Genomic DNA, 19,644 nt, shown 5'->3' with positions numbered 1-19,644 from the left:
GAAACCAAGTAGGGACAAAATCATTTGTGCTCTTCTTATGCAAATTCCAGTCAGAAGGGCAATTATCAAAAATACAAATAATATTAAATGCTGACAAGAATATGGAGGGAAAGGTACACTCAGACAATGCTGGTGGGACCACAAATTAGTGCACCATCTCAGAAAGCAGTGTGGAAATTCCTCAAAAAACTAGGAATAGAATTACCATATGACCCAGCTATCCTACTCCTTGCTATTTATCCAAAAGAACTAAAATCAGCACACTCCAGTGATACAGCCACATCAATGTTTATAATAGCACAATTCACAATAGCCAAGATATGGAGTCTACCCAGATGCCCATCAATACAAGAATCAAGAAAATGTGGTATATACACACAATGAAGTTTTCTCTAGCCATAAAGAAGAATGAAATATGGGCTGGGGTTGTGGCTCAGCAGTAGAGCACTCGCCTAGCAAGTGTGAGTCCCTGGGTTCAATCCTCAGCACCACATAAAAATACAGCTAAAAAATAAATATTAAAAAAATGAAGAATGAAATAATGGCATTTGCCAATAAATGGATGGAGATGAAGAAACCATGTTAAACAAAATAAATAAGATTCAGAAAATCAAGGGTCATACATTTTCTCTCATATGTGGAAGTTGGAGCAAGACAAGGAACGAAGGCGGCAGTGGAGGGGACTGGATGTCATAAAAATGTGATTTTTGCCAAATTCCCTGGATATATCAGTGAATTAGAAGAATGAAAGGGTGGGAAGAAGGAAAAGGGAAAGAAATATGAAATTAATCTAATGGAATCATTTTATGTCACATATAAACATCCCAGAGGGAATATTCCCTTTATGTATATGTAGGAGGTAACAATTAAAAATAAATACATAAAGAAGCGAAAGAAGATCAGTAGAGGATGGAGAGGAGGAGGAGGGGAAGAAAAAGGAGGAGAATGGGAATTGAGGTCAAATTCCTTGTGTGCATAATTATGTCAAAATGAACCCAGATGCTATGTAGAAATCATAACAAAATTATTAAACTGAGGACACTACTATCCTACGTATACCCTATGTATATATGATTACATAATCTGCATGATTCTACATCATGTACAACCAAAAGAATAAGAAGTTATACTCCATTTATGCATGGTATGTCAAAATACATCCTACCACTATGTACAACTAAGTAGAACAAATAAAAAATTTTTTTAAAAAGAGAAAAAGGAAACAAATATTAAACTATAAAAAAAAATTGAATGACAGCATATTTTAAAAAAAGTTCCGGAGTATACCAGAATGGACCATGCAGTTTATTCTGAACAGGCTGAGCATGAAAGTTTTAATAGGAACAATTCACTTATCCAGTGATCAAACCTCGTAGCTTTAAACACCACAGTGGCCTCTTGGAGCCATTTTTAGGGGTACCTGTACCAATCTGTAAAATAAAGGCACAGGCTAACAGCTGCCCAGATGATGAGAGCAGTAAGCCTAACAGTGGAGCATGGACAGTGAGAGCTATGCAGGCTGGAGAGCAAGGAGGCAGGTGTAGGAGTCTGGCCATGAGAGCAGGAGCAAGAACTCCACACAGCTCAGATGCCTGGAGGCTTACCACCAATGCCATGCTGCACGACAGAACCCCAAACACATGCTCCATGTATTGCCAGAATGATCCATGGAAATGGAAAAGATCCAAGGAAAGAACTACTTTTCTTCTTCTTCTCCTTCTCCTTCTTCTTTTTTTAAGCAGTACTGGGTACTGGGGATTGAGCCTTCGGGCACTCTGTTGCTATGCTACATCCCCAGCTCTTTTATTAAAGTTAATTTTGATACAGGGTCTTGTTAAGTTGCCCAAGCTAGCCTTAAAATTTATAATCCCCCTGCCTCAGCCTCTTGAGTAGCTGGGATCACAGGTTTGCACCCAATACCTGGCAAACAATTACTTCTTTGAGAACCACTCTAATGTTCCCAAGCCCTATCTGAAGTTCTGTTCTGTACTCTTTCTTCTTTGGTCATGATCAGACACTTGGGTTCCTTCCTTCATACCATCTACAATATTTAATTATTAAGTGATTTACCATAATTTTGCTCCTGCCATGAAGTTTAAGCTTCCCGAGGACAGACATGTATCTAATTCACACCCTGTTTCTATGTGGAATCTTATTTGCAATTCAATGAAGTTTGGTTCTACAGAAAGGGAAAAAAATCTCATAACCCCTTCTTGAGAAAACCAGTCAAAAACTAGTAACAGCCAGGTGTCGTTGTGGGCATAAACCTATAATCCAAGCTATACAGGAGATTGAGGCAGCAGGACTGAAAGTTTGAGGCCAGTGTCAGCAATTTAGTGAGACCCTGTCTTAAAATAAAAAACAAGGTCTGGGGTTGTGGCTCAGTGGTAGAATGCTTGCTTGCCTCACATGCATGGAGCTCTGGGTTTGATCTTCAGCACCCCATAAATAAATAAAATAAAAGTATTGTGTCCATCTACAACTAATTTTTTTTAATTAAAAATTTTTAAAAAAGGACTGTAACTGTAACTCAGTGGTAAAGCACCTCTGGATTCAATATCCAGTCCTCCTCCCCTCCAAACAGAAGTAGTAATTAAAAACAAACTAGTAATAGAGGGAACTTCCTTAACCAGATAAAGAGCAGTTACAAAAAAAAAAAAATCCTTTCCCTTAAAATCAGGAATAAGACAAAGCCTGCTCTCCCCATCTCTATTCAACATTTTATTCAAGGTCCTAGCTAGGATATAAGAGAAGGAAATTAAACAGAAGGCATCCAGTAGGAAGGAAGCTGTGCATGTTATTATTCACAGATAACCATGATCTTGTATGTGGAAATTTTTTTTTTAATTTGCTAAAAATCCATTAGACTAAACAAAAATGTTCAACAAGGTTGTGGGATACCATATTAGTACATAAGATCAATTATATCTTTATATACTGAGCAATAAATAATCTGAAAATGAAATTAGGAAAACAAGTCTACCTACAAGAGCATCAAAACGAATATACTACAGGAACACATTTAACAAATAAGCACAAGACATATACTCTGAAAACTATAAAACATTTCTGAAAAAGTTTGAAGTAGGCATAAATAAATGAAAAGGCATCTCAGGTTTATAGATTAGAAGGCTCAGTATCAAGGTGGCAAAGTTTCCCAAATTCATCTAAAGCTTCAACCTAATGCCTATTAAAAACTCTGCAGCTTTTCTGAGCAAATTCCTAAGGAACTGATCCTAAAATTCACATGGAAATTCAAGGGCCCCACCTAGGACCACCAAGCCATCTTGAAAAAGAACAATAAAATTTGAGCACTCCACTTCCTGATTTCAAAACTTTCTACAATAGTTGTGATGATAGACACACAGATCAATGAAACAGAACTAGGAGTGGAAGTGATGGCTGATTTGGTTTTTGACTAGAGAGAGATTATGCACCAATGGAGAAAGACTGCCTCCCCCCCCCCCAACAATCAGTGCTGGTACAACTGGATATTCATGAGTAAAAGAATGAAGTTGAAACCCTACCCCTTACAACAAACTATCTCAAAGTGAATGAAAGACCTAAATGTGAGTTCAAACTGTCAAGCTCTTAGGAGAAAACATAGGAGTAAATCTTTGTGACCTTGAATTATGTGGTGACATCAAAACCACAAATGACAAAACATAAATTAGACATCCTCAACATGGAAAACTTTTATGCTTCAAAGGATACCCTCATAAAAAGTGAAAGACAATCCCTAGAATGAAAGAAAAGATTTGCAAATCATATATCTGCTAAGTATATACAATATCTATACAATTTTAGTTTATTTATTTATTTATTTTTGGTACCAGGGATTGAACTCAGGGCACTCGACCACTGAGCCACATCCCCAGCCCTATTTTGTATTTTATTTAGAGACAAGGTCTCACTGAGTTGCTTAGTGCTTTGCTTTTGCTGAGGCTGGCTTTGAACTGGCGATCCTCCTGTTTCAGCCTATATGAAGAATTGTTAAAACTCAAAAATAAAAAAATATTTAAAAAAAAATGGGTAAAGGATCGCAAGAGACTTTTCTCCAAAGAAGATATACAAAAGTCAATAAGCACAGGAAAAACTTAATGTCCTTAGTGACTAGGGAAATGCAAATCACAGTGACACACAATGATACTCCACCTCTATTAGGATGCTGTAATAAAAAGGACAGAGAAACTGGCACCACTACTGGGAAATCAAAAAGCTGCAGCAATTTGGAAAAACAGACTAGCAGATCCTCAAATTTTTAGACACTGAATTACCATATGACCCACAATTCCACTCCTAGGTGTTGTTTCCAAGAGAAACAAAACTAAATGTTCATGCAAAATCTTGAACACAAAATTCATACCAGCATTGTACATAATAGACAAAAAGAGGAAATACAACCACATGTTTATCAACCTACGAAGGGATAAACAAAACATGGCAGGACCACACAATGCAGTACTATTCAGCCACAGAAAGAACTTCACTCCAGGCACTGCTGCCACCCTGAAGAAATCCATGAACATCAAACATTATGAGTTAAAGAAGCCAGCCACCCCAGGCTCTGGACTGTGTGAGTCCATTTGCACAGGACGTGTGCTGAACAGGTAAGTCTAAGGAGACCTTACAGCAGACAAGTGGTTGCCTAGGGCTGGGGTGTGGGTTGCAGGGAGAGGAGCTCAGCAGCTCAAGGGCATGAGGTTTCTCTCAGTAGTGCTGAAAATGTTCTAAAATTGTCTGTGATTATGGTTACACAACTCTGTGGATATACTAAAAATCACTGAACTGTATAGTTCAAATGGGTGAATCGCAAAGTATGCCAACTATGTCTCAATAAAAGTGGTTCACAAAAATGTTAGTACTTTCACGACCACTTTTGGAAAATTTTGGGTATAACATTAGCAGGAGGAGTCCAAAGAGACCTGGAGATGGGCCAGGGGTTTTGGGAATGCTAACGCTACTCCCACAAGCAAAGGCTGTGGTGGGCAAAACCCAGTGTTACCCAGGACAGAGGGAGGGGAAAGCAGTGGTGGACACGCCCACACTGCCCAACCCCGCCCCCAGCCTCTCCTGTGCTCCTCCCACCCCTTCTGTGTTTGTTTCATGGCCTGCCCTCAGGTCCCACCTGCTCCACCTTCTTAAATGACAAACACCTGAGTGCCAGGTGGGCCAGGTGATGGGCTTTGAGACTTAGAACAAACAAGAAATGTGGGCAGGACAGCTCCACTGAGCTCTTTTCCTACCTATGAGAAAACTGAGACCCAGAGAAGGGAAGGGACCTGTGCAGGGTGACTTGGCCAATGAGAGGCTAACACTAAGAAGACCTGGGAAGAGGAGCGAACTCAGCCCAATAACCAACATGTCAGAAGCTTAACAGAAAAAGAGGATCATGTTCAAAAGAGAAAAAGAAAGGAAGGATCAATTCTAATCTAGACAATTAATTCAAATGTAATCTAAAACAAAAAGCCATATAAGAAAAGAAATACAGGACTGGGGATGTAGCTTAGTGGTAAGAGTGTTTGTCTGGCATGTGAGGCCCAGGATCCAATCCCCAGCAGAACAAAAAACAAAGAAGCTGGGTGCGGTGGTGCAGGCCTATAATCCCCAACCACCCGGGAGGCTGAGGCAGGAGGATCCCGAGTTCAAAGCCAATCTCAGCAATGGTGAGGTGCTATGAAGTCAGTCTCTAAATACAATATAAAATAGAGCAGGGGACATGGCTCAATGGTTGAGTACCCCTGAGTTATATCCCCAGTACCAAAAAAAAAACAAAAAACAAAACAAATAACAACAACAACAAACAAACAAACAAACAAACAAAAAAAACCCACACAACCCAAAGAACATTCTTTGGCCCTCTTATTATCAGCATTTATGCATTTTAATAATATAGATGCTTTAAACATGATTTAGATTAAAATGGAGCTTTGAATATATTAGGAGGAGGAGGATGGAATGATCGTCATTCATCAGAGCAGGAAGTAACTGACAATGTGCACAATAGATAAATCAAGCAACAGACTGTGAGCTTGTCATTTAGAGATCTGGAGGCAACTACTGGAAGGATTGGTGGGTTCTGAGTTAAAAGCAGCCTCCCCTAGGGAAGGTGAGCCCTGGATGTTTAGTTCTCATTATGAGTCTTTCAATAATGTTTGACTCTTTTTTTAAGCGCATGCAGGTATTACTTTGATCAAAATTTTAAAATTGACTTTAAAAGACAACCACCCAAAGCCTCCTTGCCAGCAGTTAGACATCAACACTTCAGGCAACACAGTCTGCTGTCTCAGTGTCCCCCGCTGGTCTTTTGGGACCAGAGGCCTGTCACCTGCAGCTTCTTTCCATTTGGGGGACCTGAGGTCAGAGCTGAGAAGTCCAAGTCAGCCTGGACGCGGGCCTCTGCTGAAGGCCCCTACTTTTCTTGCTTTTTGCAAGGCAGCAGAGAAAAAGATCTCTGTGGGGAGGGAGGAGGGCTTGCCATTAACGTGCCATTTTTCTCAGTTGCTTCCTGTGCTGTCAGGGTGGAGGAAGCCTTTCCGTTGATAACCAAACCAGGCAGATGCCAACAGCTCAGGGCGATGGCTGTGAGCACTTTCAGGTGGGGAGGTCACACCAGCAAAAGGTGGCTTGCTGATTGGCTCCCACGGGGGCCCAGAGTGGCCACCCTATGAAGAACTCCACCATGACTGTAACTGGGGGGAGGAGCTGCCCCTCAGAGACACCTGCAAAAACTTAGGAAGGGAAGCTGCTGCATCTGCTGTGGAAACCAAGAGTGAGACTTCAGGTTTGCAAAGCACGCAGACCTCAGCTTATCATCACAAAGCTGCAACTCGAACATGGCTCAGTCTGAAGACTGACTCAGTCCCTGGAGTCACATTTTCACTTACTCTAAGAGGTCTCTAAATTTCCCTGTCTGTAAACCTGGAGGTTAGCCTGTAGTGGTCCTCAGCCAGGATGTTGAAACTGCCCGTTGTGAAGGTCCTTGTGTGTACCTCGTACTACCAGTCTCAGTATTGATATTTGCAAACCAGGTATTTGTTATTTTATGTGAGGGTTTAAAATGTCCCCATAATATCATTGCTTGCATTTTTCTCTCTCCTGTTGAGTGGGAGAAAATGGGGAACAGCTGGGGGACTGACTGTAAGGCATGAGGTATTGAGCCTATCAAATTTTCCATCAAGCTTACTTTGAAAAAAGGAAAAACAAAAACAACCATTGAAGACTTGAGCCTTTGGGTCCTTCCAACTCTACAGGAAATGGCTCTGACTATAATTGGGACATTCCACCCAAAGGGCTTTCTTAGAGAAGCTCAGATGGATTATCTACTGTGGCTAACCTGTACACAGAGCCATAAACCTGACCATGAACATTCTTTGCTTTGTGCCTTTGCTTAAGCTATCACCCTTGTGGACTGTACCCTCCTCAAATGCTGCCCATCCATCAAGGCTCAGGTCAAGGGGAGCCTCTCCCACAGAGGCCTGGCCAGCCAAGTTCTACAATAGCCTTTGTTTATCTCATTTCCTACAGTGCTCACAGTATAGACTTCACAATTTCCTACTGCACGACAAACTATTTCATGTTCTGCTAATTCTTTGGATCGCCAAGAATGCCAGGGATGGCCCTCTTTCCTGGATCTGACCAACAGCAACTAGCACAGAGATGGACACAAACTGGTAAGGTATCACTTGCTTAATTAACACTTCCTGAATGATTTGTTGAACATATGCACCAATGACGAAAATTCAATACAAAATTCATGTCTTCTGCTTAAAAAAATATTTTTTAATTTAAAACATCATGGTCCTCCAAAGCATCTACATTAGCCTCATTACACTAAGAATCTCAGACTTCTTTTAAAAAAAGAAAATTCTTCGGTCATGTGGTCTCCAAATCCAACCATAGGAAGGAGGTCCTCATCCTCTTTCCCATATGGAGGTATAACCAATTTGTAGGTTGAGATTTGAATTCTTGTCTCATCATTCCTACCTTGCCAAAACTGGTCTTTTATTTTGGTACCAGAGATTTAACTCAGGGATACTTAATCACTGAACCACATCCCCAGCCCTTTTTTTGTATTTTATTTAGAGACAGGTTCTCACTGAGTTGCTTAGGGCCTCGCTAAGTTGCTGAGACTGACTTTGAACTCATGATTCTCTGCCTCAGCCTCCTGGGCTGCTGGGATTACAGGCATGAGCCACTGCACCTGGCCAAAATTGGTCTTAAAACATCACATTTTAAAAACACAAACTGAAAACAGTTCTCAGTTATCCCTACACTTAACATTGAGTTATTAAGCATCTTCTATGAGGTCAGCCCTACAGGCTGCTTTTGATTTCAGCTGGGCTGTCAGTGAAGCCATACAATCCCCTCATTCATCCCTCAGCTGATTTCCTATTCTACCCACAGACAGCTGTTGCAAACTTGGGATGTCTCCTGAAGTTTCCTAACCAGTCTGCTACCTTTACTTTCTGCAAAGGATCTTATCTCCTGCCTCACTTGAACACAAGTTGATAGTGATGTGGATAAACTACATAGTCCTCTTCCACCTAAAGCTTATAGTCTAGAAGCCCTGCTACAGGATGACCTGACAAACACACTGTCCAAAGACCTAGGGATGGGTCATTGTCCATCACCTCTCCCTCCAGAAGGCTGCCTTTGCTTTCCTGTCTCACTGAACTGCTTCTGCCACTCAACCAGAATGATCCCTGTAAGAAATTCTGCCTGAATTCAAGCTCTGCCTTCTCAAAACCATTTCTTTCAGGAATTTGCACCTAATTTATTTTTTCCTTTGTTACCAGGATCAGAGAATATGTGTAAAGTGGCCATTCTTTGGGCACATCACACACAGCCCTCAGAATAATGTCCATGGCTAGAAAGCCATTACAGAAACTCTAGGCATCCTGGGAAGTGTCCCACACCCACTGACAGAGTTCTGAAATACCTTGCTACAGACAAGGCCATCCAGGGACCTTACAGAATCTGAATCACAAAGTGCCTTTCAGTTTCTCCTTGGCTCCATGGTATAGAAAGGCCACAGACTCATCTTCTTTAATTGACACACAACATATAATTAATAAATTGTTCCTTTAGGAATGGAGGGCACCCATCCAAGAGTCACACATTCAGGAGCCTCCTTCTCTTCCGATTTCCACAGCCCCTTCTCCTCAGACTGGGCTTTACAGACATTATCTCATCTAAGGTCTCCTCTGGTGACAGGCAGGCAACAAGCTAGCCAAATTGCTTTCCATTGCTCAATTTTTAAAGTCAGAAAGGTAGTGTCTGGAATTCAGGGTACACAGAAAGTTGGGGATAAGTCCTGTGTCCTAAGTCCCCTGGGCTGCTCTGACTTTCTCAGAAGCAAGACAAAAGCCAAGCATGCCCTTGTCATTTCTGGTTGGTTGCAAAATGCAGAATACACACAAAGCAAGAGGTCTTGCCTGAACTCTGGGTGTTGAAATGTGAGAATTACCTCTGGGCTTCTGTTCGTCCAATTCTTCCCTCTTCCTCCTCCTTCCCACTCAAGTTCCACCCACCTTCCTTAGAGCTTCTTACTGAAGCCTTTGCTGACATCACCGCGTAGGATCCCTGTTTCTTTTCAGTGCCTTTGGCAGGTACTGAAATTGATCAGAGTTCAACTCTCCAGGAAGAAGCAAAATTCAGGAAAGCGCCGAAGGTAGAGGGGTTAGTTAGATCTGTGGGGTTGACTATGCACTTGAGCCAAATTCTTAATGATTATGTAAATAATACATTACAGCAATAAAGGTATAAATAGAATTTTTTTTTTTTTTTTTTTTGCTAAGCACTCTGCTCAGCGCTTTCAGGCATCCCTCATTTAACAAGAGCATCCAAAGATGTACCAGTCCCTCCCCCACCACAGCTGGCCTCCCCTTCACTGCCTAGAAGGCAGCAGCATGTCCCTCCCACCTCCTCTGGCTAATGCAGGCCATCCTCCAAACCCCAGACATGGCTCTGCTCCTCAAGGCAAGACCAAAGGCTTTGCACAAAGGCTCCAATGAGGTGACTGATGTCTGCTTTCGTCAACTACAAGTGAATAATTAATTCTTGCCAGTAAAGAAATAGACTTATTGTTATGGTGGCCACATGGAGGCTACAAAAGCCCATTTTGTGAAGCTCTTGGTGGAACCCTGGGGCAAACAGTGGCCAAAGAGAAGCCTCTTTGAGTGTGTAGGCTGCTCCTTAAACGTGAGCACTGGAGCCATGCTCTGTTTTCCAGGAGCGCTGTTCCCAATGTTAATTAGCTTGTTGTCTATTCATCACCTAATTCACTTTCTGGTCAATGACAGCAGCTGAACACTGAGAGGGTACCATTTATCAGAGGGGACATGTAGTGTTCTCCTGGGGCCCTGCACTAGTTTTTAAATTCCTTCTCTGGACCCACATCTATTTTGACTGGAGCAAAACTCTCCAAGCTGACTAGATTGTATACCCTATCCCCAAAGCAAGTTTTTCCTTTTTCATTTTTCAACGTGAAGTGAACAGGCAGCCTTGGGGGCCTACAGAACCAGTCAGAACTGGCCAGGAAATATAATAAAGAAGCTTAGTGAGCACAGAGCTAATGCCCCCAGCCAGAGGCTCAGTGAGCAGAACTACCCAGAGGCACAGTCTTTGCAACAACAACACACGCAGCTTGGGGCCTTATAACTACCCTGGCAGATGGTAGCTAGTGCCAGCAAGGAATTCACTATATCCAAGTTTCACATCCCACAAGTGGACACTGGGTGCCCAGCAAAAGCCTGGTGACAGTAACCCCTGACCAGTTACACACACACACACACACACACACACACACTTCTACAGTATTCTTGGCCTGGGGGCCAAAGCTGCCCTTGCTGAATACAGAGCTGACAGCTAGGCATTTCAGAAATCTGTACCCCCCACCCAGGTAAAAATAAAACCCTACCCAGCTACCCACCCCCACTGCTACCTCAATTCTGAAATTATACCATTAAAAATATCAAATATTTTATTTTCTTTCTGGTCAAATGACTCCGAAAGCACCTGCTCTGCATCAAAAGGGAAATCCTTTTATATTTAGCTCTTCAAGATAACCACTCCCTGGTTAACTTTCTCGAAAACAAGTTTTCACACTGGAGAACTAGGGAAGCACAGGGAATCCTGAGGAATTGGAGATGGGAGGCCTTGGAGAGGGACACCCAAGAGGGTTTTCTGAGGGGAAAAACAACCTTCAAGGCCTGCACAGTCCTGCCCAGGGATATGGACCTAGATTTTTGCCCTCCAAGATTTGAGGACCCCTGGGTTGTGGCATGAGTGGCAACAGGGCCGGTGCCCTAGTAAGGTCAGAGTTCCACTGCCCCAAAGGTGATAAAGGCAGGAAGTGGAAAAGGGGCCCCCACCCTCCTAGACCTGTACCCAGGAGCCAGCAGAAGGTCCTTGCCCTATTCTTGACCCAACATGGGGCGGAGGAGGAGCAGCTGACAGCTCATCAGCTGGGGTGATTTGATTGTTTCCACATGGGAAAACTGGGCAAGTGAAGTTCAAAGTCAGATGCCCTGGGCTGGGGAGGCACCTGGAGAGAGACTGTCCTTCCTAGCCAGGTTCTCTGTTTAGAGAACCATAATTCTATGACACCATGCTACCTGCCTACCCCCCCCCCATCAAAACAGGGCATCTCCTCCTCTTCCTCTACACATATTTTTTTGGGGGGTGGGGTGGGTAATAGGGTGGTCTTTAAAGTATAACCCACAACAGACAGATAGGCAGCTTTCTGGGTCTACACAACTCAAGAAAACCAACCTTTTCCCCCAGGAGTGTGCCCACTGATCCCCTTTCCCCATCTCCTCCCAGGTCCCAGCCAACTAAGAGCGATGAGAGTAGGCCAGAATGCTTCAAGGCAGGTAGGACGTGCTTCCTCACTCATCAAAGCCCTCCACCCTCAAACGCTGCTGCTGCGCCCCTCGCCCCACCCATCTCACGTTCACCCCAGGGCCTGTGTGCCCAAGGCGGCTGCCAGGCAGGCCCTGGAGGCTCTGGCTGGCCCGGGGGGAGGTGATGGTGGCTGCGGTAGCAGAAGCTGGGGTGGGCGCTCTGCAGTACCTGGGCGCGAGAATGTCACCGGCGCCAGGCTAGCGGCCGCTGCAGGTGTCTCGGGTCCCCGAGATTAGCACCGCCTCCTCTCGCGCTAACGGCTGGGGTCCAGGCCGCGCACCTGCTGCTGATGCCGCTGCTGCTGCTGCTGCGGCCGCCGCCGCCGCTCCTAGCCCAGCGCGGTGCCGGCGTCTCCAGGCAGAGCAGCTGGGCCCACTGTGGACCGAGGGGGAAAGGGTCTCTCAAGGCCCTCTGCCGGGCCTCCGGGGGCCCCAGGCAGCCCTACCCTGGCCGCGACGCCGAGCGCCCCCGGCGGGCTGGGAGAGGTGACGCCGGCGCCTCACGCATCCTCACGTCTGCATCCCTGTCCTCAGCAGGATCTCGGCCCCCGCACGGGCTCCGAGACCAGCGAGTTCCACTTACCTGGGTGTGCAGCACGTCCAGGGGAGGGGCCGGAGGCTACCGCAGGCCCCGCGCCGGGGCGCAGGATGCTCGGCCAGGCTCCGCTCCGCCGCCGCGCTCGGCCCCGCCCTCGGCCCCGCCCCCGCGCCCGTTTCAGCTCCTCCTTCACTCCTGGTGCTCGGCCCCTTTGCCGCCGCAGCTGTCACACAAAGAGCCGGAAATGGCTGTGGCGAGGGGCGCCCGGCGCACCCCTGACCTGCACCTTGGACTCCGTATCCAGGCCTCCAGTTCCAAAACAGCTTGCCGCTCTGCTCTGGGAGTGAAGGGAGTACTTGTCCTCCGTCCCCGCAATTCCTGTCACCAGGGAACCACACCTGCAGCCCGGGAAGGATGGAAGCTTCAAGTGCCATTCGGATCTGATAGGTCTCACAGTATTTCTAAATGTTCACTTATCTATCTGATCTTCGTTGATCATCTATTTTGTTCCAAGCACGGTATTAGAATCTGGGTATGTACTGGTGTGCAAAAGACAGGGTTCCTGCCCCCTTGGGGCTAAGTATCTACCAGCATCCAGTTAAGGCTGGGAGAAGCCCTGTCAGGTGAAATGACAGAACAAACAGGCAGGACTGGGGTAGAGACTTTCTTCCACTAAAGCTTGCTGAGTAGTGCTGCTCCTTTGCTCAAAAGAACGTCTCTCTTCCTTTCAGATCCTTGGAGCAGAATCCTGAAGCTGCCATTTTCATAGCAAGGGCCCTGCTTCTACTTCATTCAGGCAGAATCGCCTTGCAAAAAGATGACAGGCACTTCAGGAAAAACCAGGGCTCTGAAGGAACTGAAAGGACAGGCACCTTTCTCCTCAGGGCTTTTCTGCCATTTAGGGCTCTTCAGAGAAACTGTTCATTGAGATGCAGCCTGAGGACCCTCAGACCAGACAGAAGTCAGGCTGGATCCAATCCTAACCTTGAGACAACTAAGTAAGGCATTTCTCCATTCTGCTCCAGAGATGCTCCCATACTCACAATAAAGGGATTATAGTTACATGAGGTAACTAAATTAGGTGACTAATTTAAAAGCATTTGAGGCATTGTAAAATGTATATAGATATAGGGGATGAAGTCTTGTTACAAAAGAGCCCTTCTGTAATGTTTTGCTACAGCCCACAAATTAATCACTCAGCTGTTCCTACAAAGGGCTATTTATAGAGGAGTCACTTTATTCAAGTCTCAGGAAAGGGCTTGTGTGAAGTCTTTGCCTTCACCCATCTCACATCATTTCCCAAGTGCTGAGGATTCTTTTGTGGCTTGATGTTGCATCACTCATCCAATTTAAATTGCTATTTTAGAAATGATGACTTACATTATATATATATATATATATATATATATATATATATATATATATATATATATACACACACACACACACACACACACACATACATATTATTCCTTTCCCTGATGCCATGTGAGAAAATTTGTGGGGGTGTTTGTGGAGGATGGCTTTAAAAACAGAACTCAGGTTTTCTTTTCTTTCTTTTTTTTTAATTTTCAATTTTCCACTGTGATGGAAATTTGATTTTAATTCTAACAGGCATGTTATTTTGAAGTTTCCATTTTCTGGAAGACTTTTTTTTTGCCTGCTGTTCCATCTTGTCTTTTCACCTTTCAGGAAGAAGTTGTTCAAAACATAAAAAAAAAAAAAAAAAAAAAAAAGCCAGGCTTGTTGGCGCATGTCTGTAATCCCAGCAGCCTGGGAGGCTGAGGCAGGAGGATCACAAGCTCAAAACCAGCCTTAGAAACTTAGCAAGACCTTGTCTCTAAGTAAAAAATATAAAAAAGGACTGGGGATGTGGCTCAGTGGTTAAGCACACCTGGGTTCAATCCCTGGTACAAAAATAAATAAGTAAAATTAGAAAAAAAATGACTATTACATATGTATTTGGCTAGATCTTAGGAAGAAATATTTCCCTGACCCCTGAGTTCTATTTACTTATAAAGGGGAAGGAATTCAACCTTTTGAAGCCACCTTGTTGGAAATCCAGAGGCTTGCCTTTTGCTCCTAGTTTTGCAACTAACAGAAAAATAATCTTAGGCAAGTGGCTTTGCCTCTCTTGTTTCCTCATCTATAAAGTGAAGTGGACTGGTTGCACGTCAATATCCCCTGAATGTGAAATTTTACATGATGTCCTTAAAACAGAGGGCATTTCCTTCTCAGGCTTAAAGTACTTCATTAACTCCCTACTGTCCTCAGGATGAAACCCAAACTCACTTTCAAAGCCTCCCAGGGTCTTCCTGATCCAGCATCTATCTTGTGGGGCTCTTACATGTGAACATACATGTTGTGCCTCACCTAAAAGGAACCTCTTTTAGTTCCCCAAATTTGCTTGGGTTTGACCTTTGCACAAGCCAAGCTTCTTGCTGAGGATGTTTTGTTCTCCCTTTTCTCTCCTCTCTACTCTTTCTCTCAGTTTACCTACCTAACTTTACTCCTCCTTCTGGTATCCCCCTAGCTGTTATGTTACTTCCTCCAACATTCCTCTGTGTCTGGCAGATTAGCATTCCTTAGGCTAAACTCCAATAGCCCCTAAGTTTCCTCAAGCATACCACTATGTTGTTGCTTTTGATTACTGATACACTTGCCTTCATCCCACCCATCAACCATCACATCTAAGAGTGTGGAGTATGTCTTGCTCCTGCCGCATCCTCAGAGTCTGGCATGGAGAGTGGAATATAATGGCAGTTCAATAAAAATGGTTGAACGAACATTGCAAAATGAAATCTTTATACTTTGCCACTTAAATTTGTAGCTCTCTGTCAATTGTCTTCAGATTTCCTTTACATCCACCCCAGGCTGCACGTCAGCAATGACAGGATCCTGGCTATCAAAGGAGGATTGCTTCATCACTTGGAAAGCTGTGTTCCACACATTGTGGCTGCATGTGTGGCAGGATTGCCTTATTTTTAGATAAGTATCAAATCACTGAGGATATCTAGGTTTTCATTTAAAAAACCATCAACAGACACTGCTTCATGGAGTATCTGGAAGAAGCATGAGAATTGGTTCTAGAGAGAGAAAACAATAATAATAATAATAAAAACAACAGCCAGATGAATAAGACGTTATACTCTATTTATGTATGATGTGTCAAAATGCATTCTACTGTCATATAAAACTAATTAGAATAAAAAAATACATAAAAAGAAAAAATAATAATGACTAACATTTACCAAGTGTATTACATCTTTTAATTTTTACAAATTATCTTATTATAAAAATATAATTATTTGTCTCATCTTATAATTTTGGAAACTAAAGCAGATAAAATAATTTGACCAAGGTGTGAAATCAAATCCATGCTGTTTAATCACAATTATATACCTTAAAACAGAGGGCATTTCCCTCCTTCCAATTTATGGATTTATTAACATGATTTTTTATTCCAAAAACATACTTAATATAAGTTGCAAGAATATTTTATATTAAAATTAAAATCTGAATTTAAAAAAAATTAAGGAAAGGTGTATAAATAAGAGATGGAGAGAAACAAAATGTACATACAAATCCCCCTAAAAAAAAAAAAAAAAAACCTCTACAAGCTTGTTAAAATATTTGTTCTAAACATTTACGCAGTTAGCAGGAAAAGAGAAACCTGATAGTCAGTTACACAATTTACATTAACCATGAGATAACACCTGACCACTTGCTCCAAATTGCCTCATTTTATAGATGAAAGAACTGAGGTTCAAAACAGTTATCCAAAGCTGATATCCCAGAACCCATGAAACTAGATTGCCTAACTCTTTGAGCATGAAAAAAAATTCATTAAAGCCTATAGTTTAACCTGACATTCATTGAATTTTTAGTTGGAGCAGACTATAAGCTAAGCACTGTATGTGAATGAACTCAATTCATCCACACAGAATTCTGAGTGGCTGTTATGCTCTAGTTGAAAATTTAAGGATTTTTGTGGTTCAAACCTCTCTCTGAGGTCATTTGAAAATGCATTCCTTCTGTTTATGTTTTGTTTAATTTTGCTGTTTTCCTACCACTTCAAGAGACTGATCTCCCTTGAAGGTCAGAGGTTTACACACAGCTTGATGGCCCAGAATACTTCTTTATTTAAACAAATGCTATTTCCAACAATTTTGAATAAGAACAGGTGAAAGAGGGTCTGAGAGAGCCCTAATATGATACGGAATGCAATAATGTAGCCAAGGTAGATTTAGATTGCAACAATGTAACAGGTCCAGGCAAGCAGTGCTTCTGTATTCTCAGAGGCTGGTATAAATGGCTTTATGATCAATTCCACAGAATGATTGGGAGTATTGGAATTTGGGGACAAACAGCTCCAACTTCAAGCCCCCATTCTGCCACTTACTAATTGTAGGATTATGAATGATTTCCATTGAGTCCTATCCTTTCATCTGTAAAATTAAGATGAAAATAATTATACCTACCCCTTAGGTCCCTGGGAAGAATAAATGAAATAATAAATATAACATACTAAGCAGAGTCAGGTACATAATAAGTGCTCAAAAATGGAAGCTATAATAGTAATATTTATTATTATTATTATTATCATCATCATCATCATCATCATCATCATCTAATCTCACTTTTGTTAAGTAGCTCTACAGCCCCAGACATGGCAGTGAAACCTTCTGTGTATCACTTCTCTCTTCTATCAAGTGAGACCCCATTCCTAATGCCATCCCCAAATTGCTATAAAAATCAAACATAATCTTAGGTGAAAAAGTACTTATAAGAAAGACAAAACAGAAAAGCAAATGAATGTTTGTGTTGTTTTTTTCAGCCTTTGGGTCCTTCTATGCAAAATCAGTCTTTGGGAAAACGCAAAAGGACTGGAAACTTCATAGCAGCTCTAGATGGTGTAGCTCTAGATGGGTGGGGAGTCTCAACCTCGAGACTGAGGATTTTAATCTACTTGGTTCTTCCATAAATACTGCAATAATTCTAGCTGGTATGTGTTGGTTTCAGTCTCAGGGCTCTTGGTACTAACATAAAAATAGTAAAGGAGAAAAAATAGGAATAATATGTGTTTTTATGCACTGTGGTTCCTGTGTGTGAAATGTCCTTCCAGACCCTCGTCTCCTTGGAACTTGCATTAAATACACAGCTCAGACTTAAGTCCCTCTGTGAAGCCCTCTCTGTCCTTTGTGGTCTCACAGTTCTGTGACCATATTTCCATCAGGTAACCCAAACAGTCTTTTATGATTACAGTTTCTTCTTGTTATTCAGTAGTCATGTACTACGAAGTTACTGTGAATACTCAACTAGCAAATACTGAACTGTTGTAGGAGACATGCAGTATTAAATTCCCTAAAAGCCTTTAGTCACAACATTTTGTCAACCAATCAATACTTAATCTTGTTTTATTGCATAATTCTGTTTAAGAAAAACCTGATTTAACATCTATTGTTGATTCATTAATGTGTACTAATGGTCAACAGCAATAGACTTACTTGAACAAAGCTTTTCTAATACATTTTTTTTCCCTGTAAGACATCACAGTGTTTTTTGCATTTAAGAACAATACACATAATTTTAGCACTACACTTTGGGGTCATGTTAAACACTAAAATCACCAATAAAAATTACAAAAATGTGCCACTAACGAGACTCCATAAAGGTCACTTATTTACAGCCTGAGAGCTGAGCTGAGAGAAAACATTGCTCTATAGGCCATTGGAAATGTCATATGGAGAGCTGTCATCATCGACTGCAAAAAAAAAAAAAAAAAAAAGCAAAGCCTCATGTATTGATTTGAGGGCAATATAGGCAAATTCTCAAAACATGAAATCCACAAATAATAAGAGTCACATGTTTTGTTTACATGTTGGACTTTCTTGTTAGCCTGAGAACATCTTAGAGGAAGGGCTGTTGGCTTGACCAGGTGCCTTTTCTTTGTACCCAGAACCACTCCAGTCTTCTCACCCTGCCCTCTGCCCAGAAACTGACCTCTCTGGACTGCTCTGCTAGGGCCCTTTTGCCCTCTGGCTTTGGTTGGGTTGGATCAACAGAAGTCTCAGCAGTTGATGGGAGGAAGGGAGTCATGTGTGACAGGTCACATCCCTTTGATGTTGCCTTGGGCTTCTTTTCCCTTACTAAAGCTCTCTCCTCTCAACATTCTCTGAGGGACACCTTCCACATTCAAATGACCACATTCCCTCCTTGTTCCTCTTGGACCTAGGGATGATGACTTTTTAACTGCTATAATCAACTATGTTGGACTGGGTAATTTATTTCTCACAGTTATAGAGGCTGGGAAGTCCAAGATCAAGGCTTGGAACACTAGGTGTCATGTGAGGAAGGCTCCCTCTGGCCCATAGTTAACACCTGTTGCTGTGTCCTCACATGGCAGACAGGTATAAAGAAACCGAGTCCTTCCAGTCTTTTCATAAGTGCACTAATCCCATTCATGAGAGTGGAGGCCCCATGACCTAATTCCCTTGGAAAGACCCAGCCTCTTCATACTGCTGCACTGGGGATTAAGTTTCAGCATGAAACATTTAAACTGTAACACACTGCTCAGCTGCTACCTCCCTCGTGTTTTATTTAAAGAGTCATTTTATAAATGAGCCATCCTTAAATTATCCTAATTTGAATATGACGGGTTTGGTCCCAACAGATAAGATGTCCTATTCATTTTTTTAGACCCTGCACCTACCACAGAGCCATAGTAGGTGAATAGCAACTTTTTATGAAATAGATAATCTCTAAAACTTCTTCTGACAATATGTACATGATTCTGTTCTCCTACAAGCCATCAATACATTATGCCTTGGGGAGAATCATGAAGTCTTCATAGATAGGGTCACACACGGGCACACTCAAACACACATTTGCTCACGTACACAGTGCTGGCATCAAGAGGTGACTCCGGGGAGTGGGCTTTAGCACAGTAAATTTCCAGCATTTTCCATAAAGCCATAACAAATTAAAATGCATTCTAATGTAAAAATCTGTGTTTATTGTGCAAATACAGCTTCTACTCCCAACTCTCTTTGAGAGAGTACTTGGGGAATCCATAGTTCCTTCTGCATATATGCTCCCTCCCTTCCCTTCTGTTTTTCCCCACCCCCACACTCCCCATCTTGTCAAATGGCACACATTTTCTCTCTTCCTCAGAATGGTAGGATGATGGTTTTGTGTGTT

The 19,644-nt window shown here is 42.5% G+C and overlaps 1 protein-coding gene across 3 annotated transcripts in view; it reads right to left on the bottom strand.

The window, feature by feature from the left end:
• Cyfip2 (cytoplasmic FMR1 interacting protein 2) overlaps positions 1–12,602 on the bottom strand; it is a 129,592-nt gene extending 116,990 nt beyond the window's left edge. Inside the window, exon 1 of one of the 3 annotated variants that reach the window (XM_046459934.2) lies at positions 12,490–12,602. The gene's annotated coding sequence lies outside the window, so the exon portion shown is untranslated. Of the gene's footprint in view, positions 1–12,075; positions 12,433–12,489 lie in introns of those variants that run through there. The other 2 variants (XM_058584194.1, XM_046459935.2) reach the window with 2 other exon arrangements.
• Positions 12,603–19,644: the final 7,042 nt, after the last annotated feature.

This window comes from Marmota monax, unplaced genomic scaffold (genome assembly GCF_021218885.2).
Source record: "Marmota monax isolate L192 unplaced genomic scaffold, Marmota_monax_Labrador192_F-V1.1 WCK01_AAM20220418_F8-fsc00229, whole genome shotgun sequence".
NCBI classification, from domain to species: domain Eukaryota; kingdom Metazoa; phylum Chordata; class Mammalia; order Rodentia; family Sciuridae; genus Marmota; species Marmota monax.
This window is presented reverse-complemented; position numbering and strand designations above follow the sequence as displayed.